Source organism: Rattus rattus, chromosome 16, assembly GCF_011064425.1.
Source record: "Rattus rattus isolate New Zealand chromosome 16, Rrattus_CSIRO_v1, whole genome shotgun sequence".
Classification (NCBI taxonomy): Eukaryota; Metazoa; Chordata; class Mammalia; order Rodentia; family Muridae; genus Rattus; species Rattus rattus.
In genome coordinates this window covers 4,679,066-4,704,190 of record NC_046169.1, presented here as the reverse complement: position 1 = coordinate 4,704,190, position 25,125 = coordinate 4,679,066, and positions in this window count along the sequence as shown.

Genomic DNA, 25,125 nt, shown 5'->3' with positions numbered 1-25,125 from the left:
GCAGGTAAAAATGAAAGATGCAGGAAGTCTGACTACTTTTACGGGGGAAAGCACTCTCCCAAAATGATAAGAACAGAAGAAAACAAAAACCAAGATATTTTTAATGGACAATTAAGCCATAGGATAAAGCTCTGCTCTTGGAAGCTGGCATGGCGCCTGGTGGGTTTGAAACCACAAAGGGGTTAATGAGAAATCTTCCAGTCTATCACAATCTGGAGAGGATTAGAACTGTCTACACACACACACTCACTCACACACACTACACACACACAAATCACACACACACACACACACACAAATACACACACACAAATACACACACAAATACACACACACAAATACACACACACACACACACACACACACGCGCGCGCGCGCGCCACAATGAATACACATCTGTGATTCCAGCTATGGGAAGGGCAGAGACAGAGAGAGGGGTGTTGAGCTTCACCCAGGCTTCAGAGAGAGCTGAAGGGTAGCCTGGGTACATCAGTGAGATCACAGTCTCAAAAGGCACTGACCGGCCTGGGGCTCTAGCTGAGTGGCATGGTGCTCATGCCCTAGGAACTAGGTATTGTCCCAATAACACAAACAAGTAAGTAAATGAATGAGGAGAAATGGACAGGAGCTGAGCTTGCTGGGCCATGAGCTGTCCCTCGTGCAGCTCCTCTGTGGATACACACACCTGGATAGTAAGGGGGCAGGGATAAGAGAGCTCCAGGCTGGGCCTTGCAAGCCCAGGGTAGGAGGCTGGGTGTGACTTAGTCAAAACTTACAGGGTGATGTCGCAGAGCGTGGCGCTGTCCCTGTATCAGGGTGAGCGGTGTCTTGGAGGCTCCGATCAGGAAGTCCTCTCTACCCTGTGGCAGAGTGCCAAGACCGCCAGCGGGTAATGTGTCCGTGGTGGTCTTTGGAGTCTGTCTAGTGGTAATCTGATAACAGCAGAAGAATCCACTTCGGTGTAGAGGGAATTCTAAGTGTAGATTTTCTACTTCATTGATAGAAACTGGGCTATTTGTCACGAAAATTTTAAATTTAAGTAAAGAATATAAGTAGAGTTATGCTAGCAAAAGCAAAATTTGATTTTGAGACTTTAAATAGAAGAAGGTTTATATTTTCTCCCTTTCTTTCATTTTTATTTTTGGTTTTCTGAGACAAGTTCTAACTATGTAGGCTCAAACTCATGGTCCTCCTGCTTCAACCTTTATGTGCACTTTTTCTGGTCTTGAAACACAGCTTTACTGTGTAGCCCAGACTGGCCTAAAATCTGTAATCCTCCTGCCTCAGCCTCCTGAGTGCTGGGATTATAGAAATGCACCAATGTGACATTCCTTCCGGTCTTGATTAACTATTTCACTCCCTATAATACCCTGTAAATTTTCAAAAAGGAAGGTATCAAAGGCTTCTCATTCTTAGGAAGTCTGTCGAGGGGCTTGGGGAAGCTGGAGTCCACTGTCATACTTCTGCTTTCTCTGTGGCCACACAGACATTTAAGGAGACATCAGTTAATGCCTTACAGAGTCTAGCAGAACGTTCACTGGCTGCCTCTGCTGCCTCGCTCTGATCTCACCAACAGGGAGCTATGTGTGAAGGAACAGGATGTGTCCAGATGCTGGGGGCTGGGTGTTTCACTTTCAGTTTGGGGGAGAGTCTGTTGCTTGGCCGTGAGAACATTCTCGCCCTGACAGTAGCTGTGGCCACCTTTTGCTTGAGCAGCGCAGACAACTGGTTCTTATCAGATGGGAGTGTGAAGACGACTCTGAACTCTGAGCTCTCGGAATTTCAAAGAAGGCACTTTGTAAGTCAGACTCAACTAACTTCATTATCCTGTGAGGCAGGCTCCTCCAAATGGCCGCAGAAACGTACTACTGTCTACAGATCCCACAGCAGGAGTGAGATTCGGGGTTCTACAGTGGTAAGGGCAAAGCAGTGTCATTTTAAATAAAAATACTATCACGATTGTGCATTAAGATGGGTCTGCTGCTATGTCTGCTGTTGCTTGCTATGTTACTTTATTTATTTATGTTTTCTTTTCTTTTTTTTGGAGCTGGGGACTGAACCCATGGCCTTGCGCTTGCTAGGCAAGCGCTCTACCACTGAGCTAAATCCCCAACCCCGCTATGTTACTTTAACACAAAAATTGTATTGGTTTCTTTGTGAAACAATGCTTCAAAACAGGACATTTTGTGTATAACATTTCAGATCTGTGATTAGGCTTGTGGGTAGCACCGTGGTAGCATCCCAATGTTCTGGGTTTAGTGTCCAGCATAAAAAGAGAACAGTAGATGGAGAAACTGTCTTATGTTCATGCACAAAGATATCAGTTGTTGAAAATCGAGAACTAATCAAAAAACTTTACAGAACTACAACAACCAAATTAACACTGGAGAGGAGAGAGGTTCATGGAAGATTCTGGAAAGGTGGGCTCCAGGGGTGGTAGGTAGCATCAATCACCTTATTTCAGTCATACAAGATAGAGATACATGAAAAAAAAATGGTGACAGCTAGACTCGGGAATTTCAGGTGCCAGCCAGCATGGTCCCCAAAGGCTCTACCCACATGCCACTTCCCCTCTGGAACCCCACCGAACACTGCCATCTCCAACTGGAACTTCTTTTCCCAGTGCTACTGCACTTTGACTTCTTACAGAAGCACAAGTGTGCTGTCTGTAGATATTTCTGCGATTGCAGCTCTCCCTTCTAGCTGTCTTCACGGTTCTCCAAGGCACTGGAGAACCCCTTCGTCTTTACAAACCCTCCCTCCTCCTCCCTCCCTCCCACTCCACAGCTTCCCACAAATTTCCTATTCCACTGCTCAGCGCTGACGGACAGATGCAGCCAGCGGATCTGTGCGTTTTCTAAGACCGCACAGGCCCCAGTGACGTTACTTCCTAATACCTTAACAGTTCAGTTAACACGCGGTCGCTGAGCCCACCAATGCCCATGGACTGGGCTAAGAATCAGGATGCAAATATACGGTTCTTCTTTGTTTTGTTTTGTTTTTTGAGACAGGGTTTCTCTGTGTAGCCCTGGCTGTCCTGGAACTCACTCTGTAGACCAGGCTGGCCTCGAACTCAGAGATCCACCTGCCTCTGCCTCCTGAGTGCTGGGATTAAAGATGTGCACCACCAAATCAAATGTAAGGATGAACAATGGACACCAGAGTCTGACAAAGATTGTGTGTGTGTGTGTGTGTGTGTGTGTGTGTGTGTGTGTACCCGTGCATGCGTGCGTGGGTGCGTGCCATGGGCAGCCACGAATAAGCCCCAAGCGGAAGAGAGTCTGAATAATGCTGGGCCTCGAGCATTCTAGACACGTGTTCTGCAGTGTGACAAGTGCTGCCTGTCGTCCAACTGCTGAGGCACACAGAGGACAAGTGATTGTGAGCTAATTAAAAAGTCTCACCAATCTTCCCGCTGCCCTTGGTCCGTTCCCTGCCCTAGCCTCTTGAGTAGCTGGGATCCCAGGTGTGCACCACCATGCCCCACGGAAGGACAATTTTTGATGTCCTGTTGCTCAGAAGGGTAAAGTAACTATGGGTGGCAAAAATGAACACTTCAAATTACCTAGTAGAGGATTCTGAATAGTCCCATCACAGAGGTAAGAAGTATCTGAGGTGACAGGTATGACGATGACACTGAGCTGACCATTATACGTTGTGTGCCATTCTATAACATCACACAGTATTTCATACAGGCATTGCGTGTTAATAAATAATAAATAAATAAGGGTTAAAATGCAACAGGAGGAAGAACTGGGGTAATAAGTATGCCTTTTCTGTATAATTAAGATAAAGTTTCACATTTCTGTGGCTTTATATTTTTAATATTTTAACATTATGGGCTTATTACTTTCATAATCAGAAAATAATAAGGATTATATTAAACTAAAAACAATAATATGGGATTAATCCAGGACAGAAAAGTATAGAGCCACATTAAAAATCAGCATTGTACTGGGCATGGTGGCACACACCTTTAGTCCCAGCGCCCAGGAGGGCAAGGCAGAGACAGGTGGCTCTCTGTGAATTTGAGGCTAGCCTGGTCTACGTTGTGATTTCCAGGAGAGCCAAGGCTATGTAAAGAGACCCTGTCTCACCCCCGTGCCCCCGAACATCACTGCAGATGTTCAGCCCACCAAACTTATTGGCGAGAAGCTCGTCATCCTAAACGATTCCTTCTCTCACTCCAGTTCAGTCACCAACGTGTCTCAGTCATTTCCCATGATTGCTGCTGTGATGGGCTGACCGTTTGTGTCCCTCAGAGCTCCTATGTTGAAGCTCTAACCTGCTCCATTTGGAGATGTGACCTTTGAGGAAGTAATGAAGGTTAAATGAGCTTATGGACACGGCCCTGATTGGATAAGGTCAGACTCTTTATAAAAGTCACAGCAAAGAGAAGAACGTGAAGTTACAGCGAGCAGGGCCACAGCTATCACCACAGCACACACTGCACACCACACCGGGATCTGGAGCCTGAGACAGAGGCTGGTGAGTTGGGAGCTGGAGTACACAGTAATACCTTGCTTTTTAAAATAGCCAGAACATTCCCAACGCCCCCAAACGAAATAAACTGCCAATCAGACAAGAAAGGTAACAAGATAGACACACACACATATGGACCAAGAACGTATTAGAACCCAATCTAGACAGCACCTTGACCTCGGGCCTCGGCCTCCATAGCTGTGAGAACACAGGGCTCTTCAGGGTAAGCCACCACGTCTGGTATTTGTCATGGCTAACCAACCAATTAGCAACCCCCACCCCGCCCCATGTTCTACCACTGCCCAAGAGAGACCCGTTCCTTCCTCTGAGCTGGCCCTCACTTGTCCTCCCATCTCCGGGAGTTAGAGCAAGACTACAGAACTCTTGTGCTGCCGACGGCTGAGCAAACTTCAACAAGCTGCTTCACCTCTCTGTGTCACTGACAACAGGATTGTTCCAGCCCGGTAAAGTATTTACCACAGTACCTTACGCACTAGAAGCATTTGATGAAGGTGTGCTATCACTATCTTAAAATGCTTTTGAGATCTTATTTTTATTTTATGTGTACGGTGTTTTGCCTGCCAGTACGGCTGGGCATCGCAAGCATACAGTGCCTGAGACCAGAAGAGGTGTCTGAGCCTCTGGAACTGGAGTTACAGGTGGCCGTGAGCCACCATGTGGGTGCTGGGAATCGAACCCGGGTCCTCTGGAAGAGCAGCCGGTGCTCTTAACCTCAGCTATTATTGTTACATTATCAGGTTAGCTTAGACCACTGAGTCGCTCCTGGTGTTTCCATGACTAACACCCAAATAATCTCCCCGCTGCAGAAGGACAAACCGTCAGCATGACCAGAAGGCTCCAAATGTACCTTCAAATCGCACTACGGGAACCCACCCCCCTCCCCCCCCACCCTCCCCCACCCCTCCACACACTGTTATCCCCTTGGCTCCCATGCCAGGCTTGCCCTCTGCTTCTGCTGGCCGGCTCCTGTCGCTATCCCAGGTTCCACCCACGCATCCCTTTCCTAAGGGGCCTCTCTGACTGCCTCAGCTTGGCTTCGCTGCTCTTTTCCTGCAGTGTGCAAACGTGTATAACTCTCACCCACCATGTTACTAAAGTAACCTGTTTCTGTTCCCACTAGACAGAAACTCTCCAAGGTCAGGGGTCCAGTCTTCATCTTCTGTTTTTAATTCGGTGTAAATCCAGTAGACATCAGAAAATGCGGGGCACAGAATGGAAATGAACTCTTGCTATGGCTTGAATATGGACTCTTTCCCACGGGCTCATACGTTCAAGCACATGGCCTCCGACTGACAGCGGGGGCCTCATTGATGGATGGAGGATACTGGAGACAGGCTTCTGAAGGATGCAGTGTGGACCTCTTGGTCTAGTTCTTTACTTCTTGGTTGGTCAAGACAGGAGCAGGCTCCTCCGTGAACAGGGCCGTGCCAGCCTGTTTTCCCCGCCTGGTGCTCACCTGTGAGTCAGGACAGGTCTCTCCTCCTGTGAGTTGCTTTGACTGGTATTTTGTCACAGTGACAAGAGAGGTAACTAGCACGACTCTGGGACCTAGACACCTTCCCACAGGAAGCAGTGCCTCACATCACCCTTTAAGTCGCTGACGGAGGAGCCCAGCCGCGTGGCTCAGGGCAGACAGGCACTGCTGTCAAGCCTTAGGATTTTGATTTCTGGGACCCATGTAATGGAAGGAAAGAATCCCCTCTGACCTCCCAACATGTATGCATGTGAGTGCCCCCTCCCCGACTACACACACACACACACACACACACACACACACACAACTAAAACCACACAGACTGCCGTAGCCTCTCTTCCTGAAGCACAGATGTCCTGTCTTACATACTCTACGCTCCTCACTACAGGAGACGGTCTACCCTGTAACCCTGTGCTCTGAGCCTGAGTTCTCCGGCCACACAGCTCAGCTTGTTGCCTTTGTATATAGCTCCTTCTGCCAGGAATGTCTTCTCCCTTGCCCTGAGAAATCCTCAGTCATTGTAAACGTCCTGTTCCTGAGTCACTGTGCTCCAAGCCCTTCTAGGTCACGCTCTGGGAGAACAAGCTGCTTGGCCCTGTGCTGGCACACGCTGTTACTCCGACAGCACAGTGCCTGCTAAGTTATTATCCTCTGTCCTACCCGTGCGAGTCCAACAGCAAGGGCTGAGTCTTGCTTAGCTTCGGATCTCACGGAACCTGGCACTATGGGCAGGATCTTACTAAGACCTCGCTAGGTTTGTACTCTTAGCATCAATTAGTCTATAGAGTGGCTAGAGGAGGTGAGAATCGGGTGTGTACCGCACCACCACACTAAGAATGTGGGTTGTGTTATACCCAACTACGCGTCAGGATTCATCTTTATTTTAAAAGAATAGAAAACGCCAGAGGTCACAGTTTTTGCTTAAGTTACGTGTGTGTGTGTGTAGTGTGAAATACATTACTCACTGTACTGTACAGGTTGGAACAATGCGGGTGATTTGTGGGTTAGCACAGTCAATTACTAGGGTCCTGCTATGTAGCTAAGCTTGTGTTACAGTTCTCCTTCCTCTTGCCTCAGCTTTCTAATGTCGGCTCAACTATCATTCCTGCCTACAAGCAATAAATAGTTATTTACAGCCTTGTCAACCACACAACAACAACAACAACAACAACAACAACAACAACAACAAACACCCCAGAAAATGGAAGGAATCAATTGGAAAGGAGCAAAACCAAACCAACCAACCAACCAACCAACCACTCCTAAGTAAAAGGCGACCTTGTATATTAAGGAAGAAGAAAGACGTCAAGCTGGCTATTGGTCTTTCCACCCAAGGTCTTACTTGTTTCTGACGTAAAGACAGGGGGAAAAGCCTTTTTACAAATCCACTCCTTCATTTCGAGTGGATTTTGTCTTTTTTTCCTGTGAAAATAAAGAGCTACTGTTTTAGAACTTGCCACAGGGCAGTCCTGTGATGGTGTCAGAAGCTGGACACTTAGTAGGGCTGATAAAGGAAAACAGGCTGTGCTTCATCAGCCCGCGGACCCCTGCCTCCCCCCTCGATCCTTTTTCCTATGTAGATGATGTGAAGAAGACGGACTGTTCCGGAAATCCTGCTGTGACCGGCAGACCCCACAGGTGGTTTGGACTCGGGTTAGGCACCAGCTTTTGCCTTTTTTTTTTTTTTTTTTTTTTTTTAAATCAGTTTATCCATTGATCCATGTTTGACTCCATGAGAGGAGTGAGCAATCAATAGCATACGATCACATTAATGGCTGACATTCATTCAGCCACACAGACTTATTGAGCATCTTCTACATGCCAGGGAATGGCACTCACTCCACGGCACCAGAGTTTAATTACCTCCATCAGACTGTTTCCCTAGAATAGCATTCTTGGGAGACAATGCTGGCACCGTGCTTTATGCACAGGAGACTTCAGTAACCTTTAATAACTGGAGAAGACTGGAGACGAGAATGGCAGGGTGAGGGTGAGGCACAGTGCTGCGGAGCCTGGGGCGCTTCCAACACGCTGTGTCTGACGGTGGTCTTTGCCCGTTGCTGGGATTGTCCCATGTGGCTAATTGATCGGCCATCGCAACCCACACACCTCCTCCCTGGAGATCACTGGCTGACTCAGATTCCTGGTCCAGGAAGAAAGCTTTCCCTGTAGGGGGCTGGGATGCAGCTCAGGCCCCACAGTGCCTTCCTGGGTTCCACAGTGCTCCTTGCCCCCATCTTTCTTAGTTTCCTGGTCCCGAGATGGAACCCAGAGCCCTGCGCAGGCATTTTGCCACTGAGCCATAGCCCCAGCCCTAGGTTGATTAATGCTTGATTCTTTTTCTTTTCAGACAAGTCTTATTTGTTAGAATACGAGACGGCTGAGCGGAACACATTCTTTCTCGAACAAGGGTTGGGGGTGATGTGGGCTTCGCGCTTCTAGGTGCTGCCTTTGCAGCTTGGTTGGGAGGAAGCCATTCCAGGTCACTTACACAGTGTTGATGGTCACCTCATGCTACATCTACAGGGCTACAGCTGTGTCAGAGACCATATGACTCACAGGGCTGGAAGTGATTCTCATCTGACCCTTTTTAGAGAGTGTGCTATTCTTGGAGAGTAGGAGCCACATCTTAGAGAGTAGGAGCCACACTGCCTGCAGCAGAGGTCAGACATAGGCGTGAGAGGAGCAGGTCGGCTACAATGGGCATGGGAGTTCCCAGACAGAACCCTTGCTTTGACAGAAGGTCACAGTAATCAGTGAAGAGGGGAGACACCTACAGGCAAAGTCAGGTTCTTCTATGAGAAGTTCTTGAGTCTGTCAGTGTCTTAACAAGTGCTCAGACATTTAAATTTCTTACCCACTTTCACGGCCTGTAAAGGGGATCAGGGCTTGGGAGTGGGAAACATAACCAATAAGGAAAGTGGGGTGTCTCAGAAGTAAGGACTCTTGCTAAACTGGAGAGTCTCCATGGTAGGAGCTGGACACACCAAAAGACATGGGAAAGCTACAGCATCTTGCTTTACTGGGAATGAAGGAACCTACCTTGTTTTTGACTCTGCAAAGCTTTACAGTTTTAAAACTGTATTTTATATTACATTAAAATGAAGATCAAGGGGTTGGGGATTTAGCTCAGTGGTAGAGCGCTTGCCTAGCAAGCACAAGGCCCTGAGTTCGGTCCCCAGCTCCGGAAAAAAAAAAATGAGTATCAATTTTGAGACAATCTAAGTGGAAAAAAAAAAGTGGTGGCCTTTAATCCCAGCACTCGAGGGGCAGAAGCAGGCAGATCTCTTGAGTTTGAGGCTAGTGAGTTCCAGGACAGCCAGGGCTACACAGAGAAATCTTGCCTCAAACAAGAAAGAAAGAAAGAAAGAAAGAAAGAAAGAAAGAAAGAAAGAAAGAAAGAAAGAAAGAAAGAAGGGAAGAAAGGAAGGGAGGGAGAGAGGGAGGAAAAAAAGAAACAAATGACTAAAGCCAGCCAGCCAGCTCCTGGGTCCAAGAGGTGGCCCAGCAGTGAAGAGCACTGGTTGCTCCGCAGAGGACCCAGGCTCAGTTCCCAGCACCCACGTGGAGGCTCACAACCATGTGAAACTCCAGTCCAAGGGGATCTGAAAAACTTCTGTGAACTCCATGGGTACTTAGCAATACACACACACACACACACACACACACACACACACACGCATGCAGGGTAAACACCCGTGCACATTAAATTAAATGAGAATTACCTCATGAGTGCAGGTCCACACCATTGTCATTGTCAATGCTACATTGTCATTCTCTAGCTACTTAACTTGTCACTCGAATTTAGATGCTTCACCTTGAGCCGTCTTTACTGTCCCACAGAATATCCAGACCTATCTCTCTCCGTCCCAATGACGCCCTCCTTGACTAAACCCTTCAGTAAATTTTCATTTTGAAAAAATAAACCCCAAACAAATCCAATACCCCTCCCTAAGTCCCAGGCCTTAGGCATGACCTGTCAGCATGCCCTGAGCCCTTCTCCCATGCTATTCCTGGACAACTGTCCCATCCACACCAGCCCCCTACTCTCCTGTGACCTGACAAATGCTCCTTTGCCTGGGGACCTCTGCACTTGTTCTTCTCTCTAACGTGAACCCGTTCCATCCAGGCCAAAGGTTACCCTGAGTGCTTCTGGCGTTATCCTGGCACTCGGATATGGTTCACAGGACTTTTCAGTAACAGAAGTGGCCTCCATTGGTACTTGTGGCCTCCCCTTCAGCTCCTACCCTGAACACTCTCTTTTCACTGCGTGTTTCAGACCTCGGAAGGTGCCTGGACAGGAGACACTCAAGGAATGCATTTGCCGAGTCGCTCTGCCACGTTTCGTGTACCTGTGTAATTAAGTACTGACGTTTCTACGGACATTTACTATTTTAATAAAATATTTCTATTTTGGAAAGCTTTTTATCAACTGGATAGCTTCTAAAAATGTTTCCAACACAGACAAGTTTCTCTGGCAACAGGTATTGGTAAACAGAGCAAACTCTCCCACAAGTAAAAGGCAATGTATTGTTGGAAGTTTAAATCCGGTCTCTCCTTATCTTAAACTCATTTAGTTTTACTTCATGTGCATTGGTGTTTGCCTGCATGTATGTGTGTAGAGGGTGTCGATTCTCCTAGAACTCGAGTTACAGACGGCTATGAATGCCATGTGAGTGCTGGGAACTGAACATGGGTGCTCTGGGAGAGCATGCGCCATTCCACTCCAGCCCCAGAGGCAAATGCTGTGCTGGGCTCTCCAACCTTCCCACGCCTCTCCCGTTTGTGCAAGAGCAGAGCCTCTCACAGCTGCCTCCTCGTCCACTTACCTTCAGAGCCTGCTCCACCGTCAGCTCTCAGCAGTCTCCCTCTAACACTGCTTTTATGACGCTCAGCAGGGACATCTGTGCTGCCAAATCCAGAGGCTGATTCCTGTCACCTCAGTCAAATCACAGAAGCTAACCCATGTGCTTTGTGATTTTCTCCCAGAAACATGTAATTTTTCAGAGCCCCTAAATCTGAGGCCAGCTCTTGTGTGGATCTCCACGTGGTAAGAATGTTAACAGGAGCTGAGTTCAGTTCCTCCCCTATCTTGTAATGCTCTTGGGGGCAGAAACAGAGCAGTTCTGCCTATTTTAAACTAGAGCTGTCCTTTGTGACCCACTTATGCTTATTTCTTTGTAAAAACAATAAACCAAACCGGTATTAGTGTCCAGGAAACCACAGCCCTGTGACCTTGATAATATAATGATTAACAAGGGATTTTCCCATCTTACATTGTAACATTTATATCTGGGTCATGGCTGCCGAGAACGGACGTTTAGCTGAGCCACTAAGTTCTGACTAAGGACAGCAAGTTGAAATACCATGTGATACCTTCCCCCAAGCCTGTCTCTATCCAGGTACCTGGAATGCAAATCCTACCATCTCTAGAAAGAGCTTGAGGGTTGGGGATTTAGCCAAGTGGTAAGCGCTTGCCGAGGAAGCGCAAGGCCCTCGGGTCGGTCCCCAGCTCCGAAAAAAAAAAAAAAAAAGAAAGAGCTTGAAGCCAAGGGCAGTGTAGCAAGCAGTAAGACAGAAAGATCCCTGACATTATGGGGTACAGTATCAAGCTTATATCACATCAAACCCAGTCTTATGTGATCAAAAAAAAAAAACAAATTTCCAGCTTGGTAAGCCAATGGGAGCTACGATTTTCTGACATCCAGAACTGAATTCATTTCTAAACACTACCTACCTTCCGTGCTCCACTGTGGCAGGTATGTCACAGATGTTTAACAACCACATCAAAGCAGTATACTTTCATGGGATGAACCACTGTCCAGACAGACAGACAGGCAGGCAGACAAGATCGAGTGGCTCCAGTGAGAGGAGAGTTACTAGCACTTAGGTTTTAAATGGTGCCATGTCACAGTATCTGGCCCCAGCCCTGGTTACCTTTTATTTTGAGTGGGGGAAGCTGAACCTGTGGTCTCAGGATGTGAGCCTACCTGTGCCCTCCCAGTGTGGTCTCAGGATGTGAGCCCACCTGTGCCCTCCCAGTGTGGTCTCAGGATGTGAGCCCATCAGTGCTCTCCCAGTGTGGTCTCAGGATGTGAGCCCATCAGTGCTCTCCCAGTGTGGTCTCAGGATGTGAGCCCATCAGCTCTCCCAGTGTGCAGGATGTGAGCCCACCTGTGCTCTCCCAGTGTGGTCTCAGGATGTGAGCCCACCTGTGCTCTCCCAGTGAGTTACATCTCCAGCCCACTCGTGGTTCACAGTGACCAGGGAGATATGCTCCAGAAATGTGGTTGAAACCAAGCCTCTATTTCTAGTACACACTGCGCACCACCTTAGACTTCAACCCATCCCCTCTGTCTGGCACTGGCCCATCTTCCCTCTTTCCTTGTTTTGCATTTGTTGTTTCTAACTAGGATATCATGCTCCATTGCCCAAGTTTGCTCCAACTTTCCCAGGCTGGCCTTGAACCCACGATTCAGCCCAGCAAGTGGTAGATTACACGCATGGGCCACCGCAGCCAGTTCCTTCCTTCTTTTCATTTATACTGAGGGGGAGTGGGGAGAGTACCCTTTATTTATGCTCCTGTAATGCAACACACATCTCTAGGACACCAAGGCCATTATTTTAGCCTCAATACAAAATAACTAGTTTTTAATTAAAAATTCTTAGATTTAAGGTCAAGAGTTCAAACTGAGAAACCCTCCCTTGTTGTTGTTGTTGTTTTCATGAGACAGGGTTTCTCTGTGTAGCCTTGGCTGTCTGGAACTCACTCTGTAGAGCGGCTAGCCTTGAACTCAGAGATCGGCCTGCCTCTGCTTTCCAAGTGCTGGTACTAACGGTGTGTGCCACCACTGCCCAGCAAAACCTATTCTTTCAATTTATAGCTTAACAGGTTTTAGAGGTTAAATTTTCTGAATCTCCATTTCCTCATTGCTAAGATCAGGATAAAGTAAGGCCAGAAGACCAGCCCAGCCGCGTGGTAACACTGTTTACCTTGTACACAGTGCAGTGGTTCAGACAGCTATGAGCTCATCACCCAACCAAAGCTGTGAATTAGAAACATCCAGCTTTCTAGATTGAACTGTTTAACTATTATTGGATGCATGTGGGTGATGTGTGTGTGTTAGGGCATGCACATTCCCTGGCTTATATGTAGAGATCAGGGTAGAGTTCTGTGGGGTCAGTTCTCTCCTCTTTTATGTGAGTTCTAAGATTGAACTCAGGTTGCCACTCTTGAGCAGCAGGCTCTTTTATTCCCTCTGGGATGGTTTGAAAATGCTCGGCCCAGGGAGTGGCATTTTAGGCCTTGTTGGGGTAGGTGTGGCCCTGTTGGAGTAGGTGTGGCCTTGTTGGAGTAGGTGTGGCCTTGTTGGAGTAGGTGTGGCCTTGTTGGAGTAGGTGTGGCCCTGTTGGAGCAGGTGTGGCCTTGTTGGAGCAGGTGTGGCCCTGTTGGAGTAGGTGTGGCCTTGTTGGAGTAGGTGTGGCCCTGTTGGAGTAGGTGTGGCCTTGTTGGAGTAGGTGTGTCACTGTGGGCATGGACTTTAAGACCCTCATCCTGGCTGCCTGGAAGCCAGTCTTCTCCTAAGTGCCTTCAGAACAAGGGGTAGAACTCTCAGCTCCTCCAGCCCCAAGTCTGCCTGGACACTGCCATGCTCCCACCTTGATGATAATGGACTGAACCTCTGAACCTGTAAGCCAGCCCCGATTAAATGTTGCCCTTTGTAAGAGTTGCCTTGGTCATGGTGTCTGCTCACAGCAATGTAAACCCAACTAAGACACCCTCTCAGTCCTCTTGCTGGCCCAGCCTTCTAATTTCTTATTATATCAGACTGTTGGAATCCTTAAATAAATTCACACTGTTCTTAGTCATTTATTAAATCAGTGGACTTATAGCTCCCAGAACGTTCTTTGGGATGTAGGTAAATCTTTGCCATCTTCTAATAGAGTTAATTATAATGTTGATACTAGTAAATTATGCCTGTAGGCTCTAAACAGACCGGGGAAAAATACTCCAAGACAAAAACCCCAAACCTCTATTTATCATATAGAGCTATTAAAGTATCAGCTCTTACATCACTCTGCCAGAGAATGAAAGGACTTCCTTTTATCTTGAGGAGTGTAGAGAAATACTAACAGAAAGACATTTCTGAGGAAAAAACTGATGAGCACTATCAAGAGCCCAGTATAACACCCTTCCCAGAAGCACAGGAAGGATGACTAATCTCTTGGAAAGCAAGAGTGAGCGAATGTGAGGTTAGTCCCAGACCAGGCAAAGCAAACCAACCGGCAGAGATTACCAGCTCTGAGCAAACAAAAGGCCCCCGAAAATCACCATCATGTGCTACCACCATGTGTGTCTGCCATTCTAGCCGTTATAAATATTATTTAACAAACAAATACTCATTAAATGTTTCTCATGTTCTCAGCACTGGCACAAAAAAGAGGAAACTTTGTATGATGTCTATTATTACAAGGTAACAACACTAATTACAAAATGGACAGTAAGAGACGTATTTAAAACACACAACAGGGGTTGGGGATTTAGCTCAGTGGTAGAGCGCTTGCCTAGCAAGCGCAAGGCCCTGGGTTCGGTCCCCAGCTCCAAAAAAAAAGAAAAGAAAAAAAACCCACAACAACACAAAGCATAACTTCAGATGCGTATTCAAGCGAAGGCTGTATAATTCATAAATTATGAGGGATGGAGAAGCGAGAGCTAATAGAGTCATATAATTTATTTATCACCATCGTCACTGTTACTGTCGGCGCTACTGCAGCGCTGGGGACCAATCCTGTGGCCTTGCGCTTGCCGGGGAGTGCTCTACCACTGAGCGATGGCTCCACACCAGGCTCAGGCTCTGAGGGTCTGGAAGGCAAAACATCCCTCAGAGAAGAAAGGAAGACAGGCCTGGTGGTGTAAGTCTGCAATCCCAGTAATGGGAGCTGTGGCAGGAGACTGTGAGGTCAACCTGGGCTACATAGCAAGGCCCTGTCTCGAAATACAGGAAAGGGATGCCGCGTAAGGACTAAGACCCAGGAGGCGGGACTGACTGAAAGAGCATGGCAGTAAACAGCACAAAAAAGATGGAAGGCACATGGCTAACAAAACTAACAGGTTAGAGCCGGGGACGCAGCGAGGTGAGCTACAAAGCCTTTAGTCCCATAACTCAAGAGGCAGAGGCCAGCTGGTCTTTGTGTCCAGCCTGTTCTGCACAGCGAGTTCCTGGCCAGCCACAGCTACATCGTGAGACCCTGTCTGTCAGACACCACCACGGCCTGCAGGGCGAAGGGGAGCACTGATGTAAGAACTAGGCACGGAGTGACGAAGGCTTTGAGCATGGCTCCAGCTGTTGAGGAAGAAACGCCTCGGAGGAGCGGGGGATGGGGCGGTGGGCATCTAGGCAAATGACCACAGTGTGCGGCCGTGAGGATGACCATGCAGCTATGAAGTCCGAGTGTGCTATGAATACATCCTGATATCCTTTCCCATTACAAACAGGACGCTCTCTGGCCTCTAAATTCCAAGAGTTTCAATGAAACTCAAAGAACTGAGAAGGGAGAGCTATCAGCCCGCGCCTGTAATCCCAGGCTTCAGGCGGCTGGGGCAGGAGGATCGGAGTCCATCTCAGGCCACACAGCAAGAGCTGTCTCAACAAACAAAAGTTACTCCACACTGGGAGCAAAGGAAGGTGCTGACTTTGAGGCATCATTTGAGTTCACGTCTACAATCCCAGAACTGGAGAGGCTGAGTCGGAGGAGCAAGGGTTCAAGGCCACCCAGAGCTACAAGGCAGCACCTGTCTCAAAAACACCAAAGAAACGAGAACTAATCTAGTGTGTGTGTGTGTGTGTGTGTGTGTGTGTGTGTGAATGTGGGTACCACAGCATACGTGTGCAGGTCACAGGGTGCTTTCAGGGGTTAGTGTTGCCTGTTCACTGTGGGTTCTAGGAACTGAACTCTGGTCAACAGGCTTGTGTGCCAAGTGCTTTTATCTACTGAGCCATCCCTCCGACACATATTAGTTCAATATGGACTTATTAGTTCAATAAATCAGGAGGAAAAAAATCGGTCTTATTCTTATGCATTTCCCCCTGTTTGCTGCCTGTTTTGTCCTTCGTGTCTGTCACTTGTGTGCAGAGGTCAGAGGTCGCGTTAGATGTCTTCCTCTACTGTTCTCAACACCGTTTTCTGGCTAGCCACTGAGCTCTTAGAATCTTTCTGTCTCTGCTCCCAGTGTTGTGACTACAGGGTCATGCAGCCATATCCAGCTTTTACGTGGGTGCCAGGGACATGGACTCAGATCCTCATTCTCACACAGCAAGCACTTTAGCCACCGAGTCTTCTCCCCAGCTCCCAACTCATAGCTTTGAAAAATTATTGTTCGCTGATAATTACAGGAATCTGACCAGTGACACATCAGAAAACTAAGGCTTACCAGCACTAAGGCTGTCTGGAGTGACAAACACAGTAAGAGGAAAGACCAGAACTTAAACTATTCTTGGATCCTTTTTGTTTGACTGTGTCAGGGTCTGACAGGGTCTCTCTATATACCATAGACCAGCCCAAAACTTGCTATGTAGACCAGGCTGGCTAGGAACTCCCAGAGATCCACCTGCCTCTGCTTCTTAAGTGCTGGTACTAAAAGTGTATGTCACCATGCTGGGTCTGTATTTTTGAATCTTCAGTTTGTCCTATTTCTTTTATATCTAGAGGAAAGTGGATGGCAGAAGGTAGCAGAAAGTGTCCTGTCTCAAAGTTAGATAGACGTCGACCTAAATCTTCACATAGGATCAATAATGAAAGTACAAGTCCAGGCACTGGATCCAGAAAGTGGGCATGAACGGGGCTGTCTAGAACCACTGCTTAGCTTAATTAACACCTGATGTACAAATCTGTAATAATAAGTTGGTCAGGTAACAGGTAAGAAAGAAGAGAAAGTTATGGTAGGCACAGAGAGGTAACAGGACAAAGGCTCTAAGTCAACATGTAGACTTTCTATCATAGCAGTTCTCAACCTGTGGGTCGCAGGGGCTGCCTAAGACCATCAGAGAATGCAGACATTTGCATTATAACTTATAAGTAGCAAAATTAGTTATATAAGTAGGGATGTAAGTAATTTTATGGTTGGGGTCCCCACAACATGAGGAACTGTATTAAACATGAGGGTGGCAGCATTAGGAAGGTTGAGAACCACTGCCCTATGATGACACACTGCCAATCTACACCGCCTCTCACTGCTGGTCACATCTGGCTTCTGACTACTTGAAATGTGGCTAGTACAACTGAGAGATGAGGGTCAAAGTAACGCCAGGCCCTGGAGTAGCACAGGGATGGAGACGGCGCTGTGCACGCATCCGGCCCCGAGCTCTATCCTAGCCCTGAACAGGAACAGGGCCTTCCTGTGAGGGCCAAGCTGGCCTAGAACTCATGGCCCGGCTGCCTCAGCCTTCTGAGTGCTGGGATTACAGGTGTGCACTGCCATTGGCACGCAGGTGGAGGTCAGAGAACTTTTGGAAACCAGTTCTCTTCTCCACCCTGAGGGTACCAGAGACTGAGCTCAGGTCTTTAGGCTCTGTGGGGGAGAACCTTCCCCTGCTGAGCAATCTCACAGGGTTAAACTTAAGCAGAGGAAACTAAATGTGAGAGAGTGAATTATGAACAATTCCGGATTAGAGGGTGAAGCTCAAGACTGCAATGGTTAGGGGGTTTGTGTCCCCCAAGTTCCTGGGTTGAATTCCTCACTGTTGACGGTACTGGGCCCGCATCAGGGGGTTGGCCCGCACAAGAGACTGGTTTGTCCTTTCTACCACAGGGTTTGGTAGCATCAGAAGCAGATGAGGCCTCACAGGGCTCCAAATCTGCTGGTGTTTTTGTTTGTTTGTTTTTCTGACACAGGGTTTCTCTGAGAAGCAATGGCTACCCTGGAACTCAATCTGTAGACCAGGCTGGCCTGAAACTCACAGAGACCCAGCTGCTTCTGCCTCCGGAGTGTAGGGGCTAAGGTGTGTGCTACCCCTCCCCAGCTAAAATACATACTTTTGGGGTTTTTTAAAGAATAGTGGGGGAGGGGTGAGCACTCTCTCAGAGGCAAAGGGGGTTGAGGGGGAAGAACTCTGGGAGGGGGCACCGGGAAGGGGACAATGTTTGGAATGTAAATAAAATAATTTAATAAAAAAAAGAAAAGAAATAGTTCTCTTTGGTTGCCAACAATAAAACGGATTTATATCTAGTGACTTAACAATACAGACATTTACTATCTTTGATTAAATTCATGGTTCCTTTTAAATTCCTTTCAGGTACCTTGGAGCCTTTTAAACTCCTAGTTCTGAGAACATAAAGCCACAGCTGCACGCGGAGCCTGCCTAGCACGTGGAAAGCTTGCGATCAATCTCTAACACTATTTTTAAAACTCAAAGCTGATTTGTTCAGGTGATGTGTTTAGATTTAGTTACCGTGTTAGGAGCAGAGTAAACATCTTTAACCCCAGCACTTAGTGCGGCAGAGGCAGGGGGAGCTCCATGAGGTTGAGCTCAGCCTGGTCTACAGAGCACGGTTCCAGGCCGGGCAGGGATTCATTGGAATTCATCTTCAAAAACTAAAATACACAGTGTAAGGTTTACACAGGTAACTACTACACTTCCTTTATTCTTATACTGAGAATGCCATGAAACAGATCAATCTTTCTGGCCAATACAGTTTTCTCTGAAGGCTAACTAGATAGGCACTGTACACTCATTTGGCGATGCTGTTTGCAGGAGCACATCGACTTCAGTTGTATTCTTCTTGGCATGCTATTAGCATCTTAACCCCAGCCTAAGTTGTAGCATTTTCAGAAGCCATGATATTTCCCTGACTCATGAAGGAATGGAGGAGGTCTCAGTCCGTGGATGAGATGAACTCTGTAAGACCCCACCACATGGAAGAGTCTAGAACAAAGCCTGCGTCATCGGAGGTTGCCGGATGGCTGGAGAGGTGGCCAGAGCTTAAGAGCTTCTGCTGCTCTTGCAGAGGCCCAGGACTTAGTTGCTGGCATCACCATGGTGACTTAGGACCATCATACTGCATACGTACACATGTGCAGGCAAAAACTCATTCACACAGAATAAGTGAATCTTCACATTGGGTTTCTTTCTTTTTTTTAAAGTTGCCTAGTACTCAGATTTACCTTTTTTCCTAGACCAGAGAGATAGCTCAGTGTCTGCAACCGGGCCTGACAACTTGAGTGTAATTGCCAACTCCTGCAGGATGTCCTCTGACCCCCAGACATGCACGCACAAATAATAAAGATGCAATTCAAAACTGTTTCCTATCTTCAAATAATATTTACACACTAATCCAGGATACTGTTGGGGAAGACGAATAAATGGACAATCTCAAATTCACCGGCGCTATTTCTCTTTAAAGAGTGAATCCCTGGGCAGATCACATTGTGTAAGAGAAGAGCAAAAGCTCAAACCTTCACGAACTCGGAGGAATCCATCGCATGCAGCATCTTGGGGAGAGACTGCCACACCACAGAGTACTCGGTGTGGGTTAGTCATTTTGAATGCACCAGACCAGGAAAAATGCCAAGTCTACATTTTTCTTACAGATGGATGTTCCTCTTATAGCAACCACGCGGACAGCCTTCTTTGGCTGGAAAGGCATTTAGGCCATTTCCCCAACAGCAGAGCTACAGAGCATCCCCAATGGAAACCTGTGTTCCCGGGCACGTCCGCCACTCTGACTGCCACTCACTGTATACTGTGGACTACAGAGTCTGTTGTATTTTCCTCTGTGGTCCCAGTGCCCACCCCAGTGTCTGGCTGATGATATGGACGTTTGTTTATTGGCTATGTTCAGCAAAAGTTGGGAGAAAACCTCTACTGTTTTCTCAGGAAGGTACTAACGGCTTTCTGGGAAGAAGGGTTCATCATGATGGAGCTAAATAGAACCAGAATGCCAAGAATTTTTGTGATTTTTTTTTTTAAGTTCAGGTGCTGAATCAAACATCTATAATAATTAGAAAGAGTGAAAATCACTGCATTCTAAATATTTTCTTGGAAGTTGATCTATAGCACATTTTTATTTCTCATTTCAACATGTACTAATTTTCTCAACTTTGCTTGACCTGAATTTTATTTAAATTGGTTTTCTAGATAGGATACTATTTTCACATTTTTAGAACATTTAGAGGAAGTTTTTAGACCATATAATTCTAACCTAGTTGCAAGGAAACAAACCCAAATTATATTTAAAAGGGAGAAGAAGTATGCCCTTGTTCTTCTAAGAATAGCAGGACCGTGGAAGCCAGAGAGAGGCTGTGGACATAGTCTAGAGCATCTTAGGGAAATGAGCCCATACAGGAGCCTATGCTAGAAGAAGGAAGATTATCAGGTTTGCTGGCCAAGTCAGATAAGAAAAAGTGAAGGTTCGGTACTGAATACCGAGGTTGTCAACCATGACGCACCTGAGAAGTTAGGGGAATGAGGGTATAATATATTGACTTACGCTCAGATGACTGAAGGTCTTACATATGGCCATATATTACAGGTATATATGCATGCACTGAAGGAACGAGCCTACTTGCTGCATAAGGCGACCAGCACAAAACCTGAATGATGTGGGGATCTGGGTAGACGGTGCATGGTGTGGTTTGCATGTTTTTCTCAGTTTTTGAAATTTATTTGTATTTTATGTCCATTTCATTTTGCCTCCATGTGTGTCCATGTGAAGGTGTCAGATGTCCTGGAATTGGAGTTATAGACAGGTGTGAGCTCCCATGTAGGACCTGGGAATTGAACTCAGTTCCTCTGGAAAAGCAGCCAGTGCTCTTAGCCACTGAACCATCTCTCCAGCAGCCCCTCAATATGATTTTTAAGAAATTTCTAAGTAAAACAAAAAAATAAGCAAATAAAACTTGTCCAATACATCTGTTAAGATTCATAATAATTTTTGTTTCATTTACATACTTCAAATATTCAAATTTATTTTTAATGAAAGTCACTAAAACGTCTGAGACTCCTGGTTCCTCTGCAGATGGTGCCTTAAACACAAAGTTGTCCTATGGCCTCTGTGTGTGTGCAGCCAAGCACACACCAGAACATGTCTCAGGCTGCTTGACCTATAGGAAGTCTTTTCACAGACCCTTACATAATTCCTTAAAAACACAAAAGTCAGTGCTTGCCTAGCAAGTGCAAGGCCCTGGGTTCAGTCCCCAGCTCCGAAAAAAAAAAAAAAAAAACAAACAAACAAAAAAACCCCACAAAAGCCATTTGTAGCCCTGGGGACACGTGAACACAGACATACATTCCTCCACATCCTACTCTTGGACCCATGCTTGGAGGTTAATCAGCCTTCAGGCTCTTTCCTCGGCATTCCAATCCAAGGACCTCGCCTAGCAAGCTCCTAAAGGCCAGCAGTTACCTCCAGTCTGCAAGTTAGCAACTTTCCCAGGCTTCCTTTACACTCTTCCTCGAGAGGCACAGCTATGCAAATGGCTCTCGGGAGCCCCTGCACTCCATGCTGCTCCTAGAACCTCTCTGATAGACACAGGCCTCTTCCCATCTCAGGTGATTAACACCCAGAGGTTTAAGTCATCTACCAGTATAGAGAAAGGCCACAGCCAGAGACTGAGAGTTCTGAGGCAGGGCTGCAGGCCTAAAGGACCTCCTTTGTACAGCATTGTTGTGAGGAGTAAGGAGTAAACCTGGAATCACCACAGTGCAGTGGAATACAGCAGAACTGATGTTACAGACCGACAAGGCTCTGAGGCCTTGGAGCCTTTACCTTTGCCCTCTTAGAACATTCATTCCTGCTGCCGTGTTTGAAAGCCCTGGGAGGGGCTACAAATCTGGCTCAGAAATGGAATGTTTACCTAGAGCATGAGGCCTTAGGTTCAATTCCAAGCACCACAAACAACCCAAAATAAAACCCAACCCAATCCAGGAGAACATGAACCATGGGTGCCGGGGAGAGGCAGCGTGGGAGAAACCTGCTGACAGACACCCTGTAGGTTCACACAGCCTCATCCGGTTCACTCTGGCTCAGGCAGAGAGCCCACTGAGATGGGTTTCACGAACAACTTGCCAGTCTCCCACAGGGCCATGACAAAGCATGTTTTTAGACACAGAAGTTTGGGGAGGTTTGTTGCACTACAGATGGCTACCACAGTTAGCTACAAGCCCATTCATACACAACCCCAAATTAAGAGCAAAGAATGTGGGAAAACACTTCCTGGTCCTTAGTAAGTTTTTTCTCCAAGGACCTCCAATTATGAAAACTATTTTTTCCTACAGCATAGAAACTGAAACAGCTTTAGGACATAACTGAGTACGCGAAGCTGGCAGCCTCATTTGTTTGGTATAACCAACAATTTAATAACCCCTAAGGGAGAATAGTTACTTAGCATAAAACAGACTAGCATAAGGAGTCTTTAGTACTTTAGTGCAGGTGACCAAGTGACTTCATGCGTTTTCTCTCTCTCTCTCTCTCTCTCTCAAATATTATTTTATGTGTATGACTGTTCTGTCTACATGTATGTATATATATCAAATGTGTGCCTAACCCACAGAGGCCAGAAGACGGCATTGGATCTGCTGGAACTGGAGTTATAGGTGGTTGTGAGCCACCATGTAGGTCCTGGGAAAGGGACCCAAGCCCTCTGCAAGAGCCCACAGTGTGCCAACTGCCTAGCCCCCTCCTCAGCCCTCTTAGGATTTCTTGCCTTAGAGAAACAACCAGCAGGCTCCCATGTTTTTAATTTCCGTATACTCTTCTCTCTTGGACCTGTGTAGCAGATGGAGTCCCAGGGGTTCCTTTAAGTTCTGACACACAAAGTGTTCTCCTGTTTCTGCGTATTTAATGAGTATTCTCACATCTGCATTTACTGTCCATATGCCCAACCTCTCAGGGCTACTTGGCAGGAGACTCTCCCCCTAGAAGGACTGGAGAGTCAGTTCCAAAGCAAATCTATTGCCCGTCTTCTCTTTGCTTGGTTAATACCCCTCCTCGCCTTCTGCACTCTCAGACTGATTGTGTGCAGGTAATCCTTCCCTCTGGGGACTCCTACAGAATGCTGGAGATGGGTGCTAAGCCTTTGACACAGTCCCAGGCTGGGTTAGGATCACTGCGGTCACTAGAAACTATCAGTACTTCTTGCTGTAGCCTGAGGCATCCTAATGTTTAAGGAGGAGACCAGCAGGACAAAAAGGAGAAGCTAAGAAGAAGGGCGCTCACTGGAGAATGGTAAACCATGCTAATGCCACTCAGAGGTCAAGCGAACTGAGGACTGGAAAATCACTACTTGCCCTAGCAACTGGGAAGCCAATGTTGATAATGAAAATGGCTGTCCTGATTGAACTGGGTCCAAATCACCTGACAGCAGAAGGGGCCTCAGGGACTCTAAACAACGCTCGCTATATTATCTTAAAGCCTTTTCTTTATAGCTACAAAACAAGCTTTCTTTTTCTCCCCAAATTTTAATATATTCAATTTTACAGAAAAGCTGAAGGATGACATAACCACCCTTACAGAAGTCCAGTGCTTAGCTGAATGTCATGTTTGTTGTTCCATGCATACTTAGGTGCATGTGTACACTGTTTGAAGGTAACTTTCCCTGGAAGCACACTTTGGATAGCCTAAATCTAGTCCACTATTACAAAACCATAACCACCATTAATACATCTACAAAAGTTAAAGTGTATTCTGTGTTATGCTCTGTAGCTGGGCATACTCAAGTTTTCCTACCATGTTTTGCTTTGCCTTTTTTTTTTTTTCTTCTGGTTTTGAGACAGGGTTTGTCTATGGAGTTCTGTAGACCAGGCTGGCCTCAAACTCACAGAGATCCATCTGCCTCTGCCTCCCAAGTGCTGGGATTAAAGGTGTGTGCCACCACCTTCCTAATATGGTTTGCAAACCAGGGTGTAATCAAAGTCCCTACAGTGCATTTACCTGTTAGGTATTTTCCTTTGGTCTCTTAAAATGTTGAAAAGATGTTTCCTATAGAATGGAATCAGACCAATTCATTGTTACACATACAACTGAACTTACTCTACTCTGGAGAGTTTTTGAAGATAGTGAATAGACTTACTGCTTTTGTCACAATATTCTAAAGTTGCAATTTCCCAACTTTTTTTTTTCTTTCTTTCTTTCTTTTTTTTTTTGGAGCTGGGGACCGAACCCAGAGCCTTGCGCTTGCTAGGCAAGCACTCTACCGCTGAGCTAAATCCCCAACCCCAACAATTTCCCAACTCTTCTGTATCACTTCACCTTTGCTTTCAGAGAAACCTTAACTTATCCTGCTTGTTTTGTTTCATTTTGTTTCTTAAATGTAACCACTATCTAGTAGCTCAGAAGACTCCAGTGAGGAAAGCCTAGGGCTTATAGGCTCTGTATTCACCTTGTATGTGCTACTACCTCTCATTAACCATAGAGATGTCATCTTAAATCCAATCAGCATGGAACCAAGCAACATTTTATTGATTAATCACAACAAATCACACTTAGAAAGTAAGATGAATTTCCTAAAAGTTCTTTCTTGATTAGCAAACTAGGCCCTCCTAATACGTGCAGGTGAAGCCGGGCTGTCAGAAGTGCCTGTGTGACTGGAAATTAGCATATCTAAGTGGGCTAAGTCTGCCATCTACTCTGGATTCTACTGTGCAGTGAGCAGACTGCATGCAGATGCAACGCTCACTACAGTAAGTGAGTTTCTATTACTGCTCGTTCAGTCTTGCCCTTCAGGCCAAGCCTTGCTCTAGGGATCCTCTTACCTCTGTCTGCAGAGTGCTGGAGCACAGGCCTGCACTCGGCTTCTAGAAGCAATGCCAGTAGGATCAGCAATGCTTATTTATGGTCACAGGAACATTTTGTCACTGTTAGTTGTTCTTAGGCTACAAAAATGGAAGATAAATGAATGCCTCAAGATTGTTCTCACATTATATCGTTTTGTTTTTTTTTTTGGTTTTTTTTTTTTCTTTTCTTTTTTTCGGAGCTGGGGACCGAACCCAGGGCCTTGCGCTTGCTAGGCAAGTGCTCTACCACTGAGCTAAATTCCCAACCCCCCCATTTTTTTTTTTTTTGCTATATTACAAAACTTAAAATTATTTAATGTGCTATATCAAAGTGAGTTATGTTCTTACCTATTTTATTTCACTAACTTGGACTTCTTT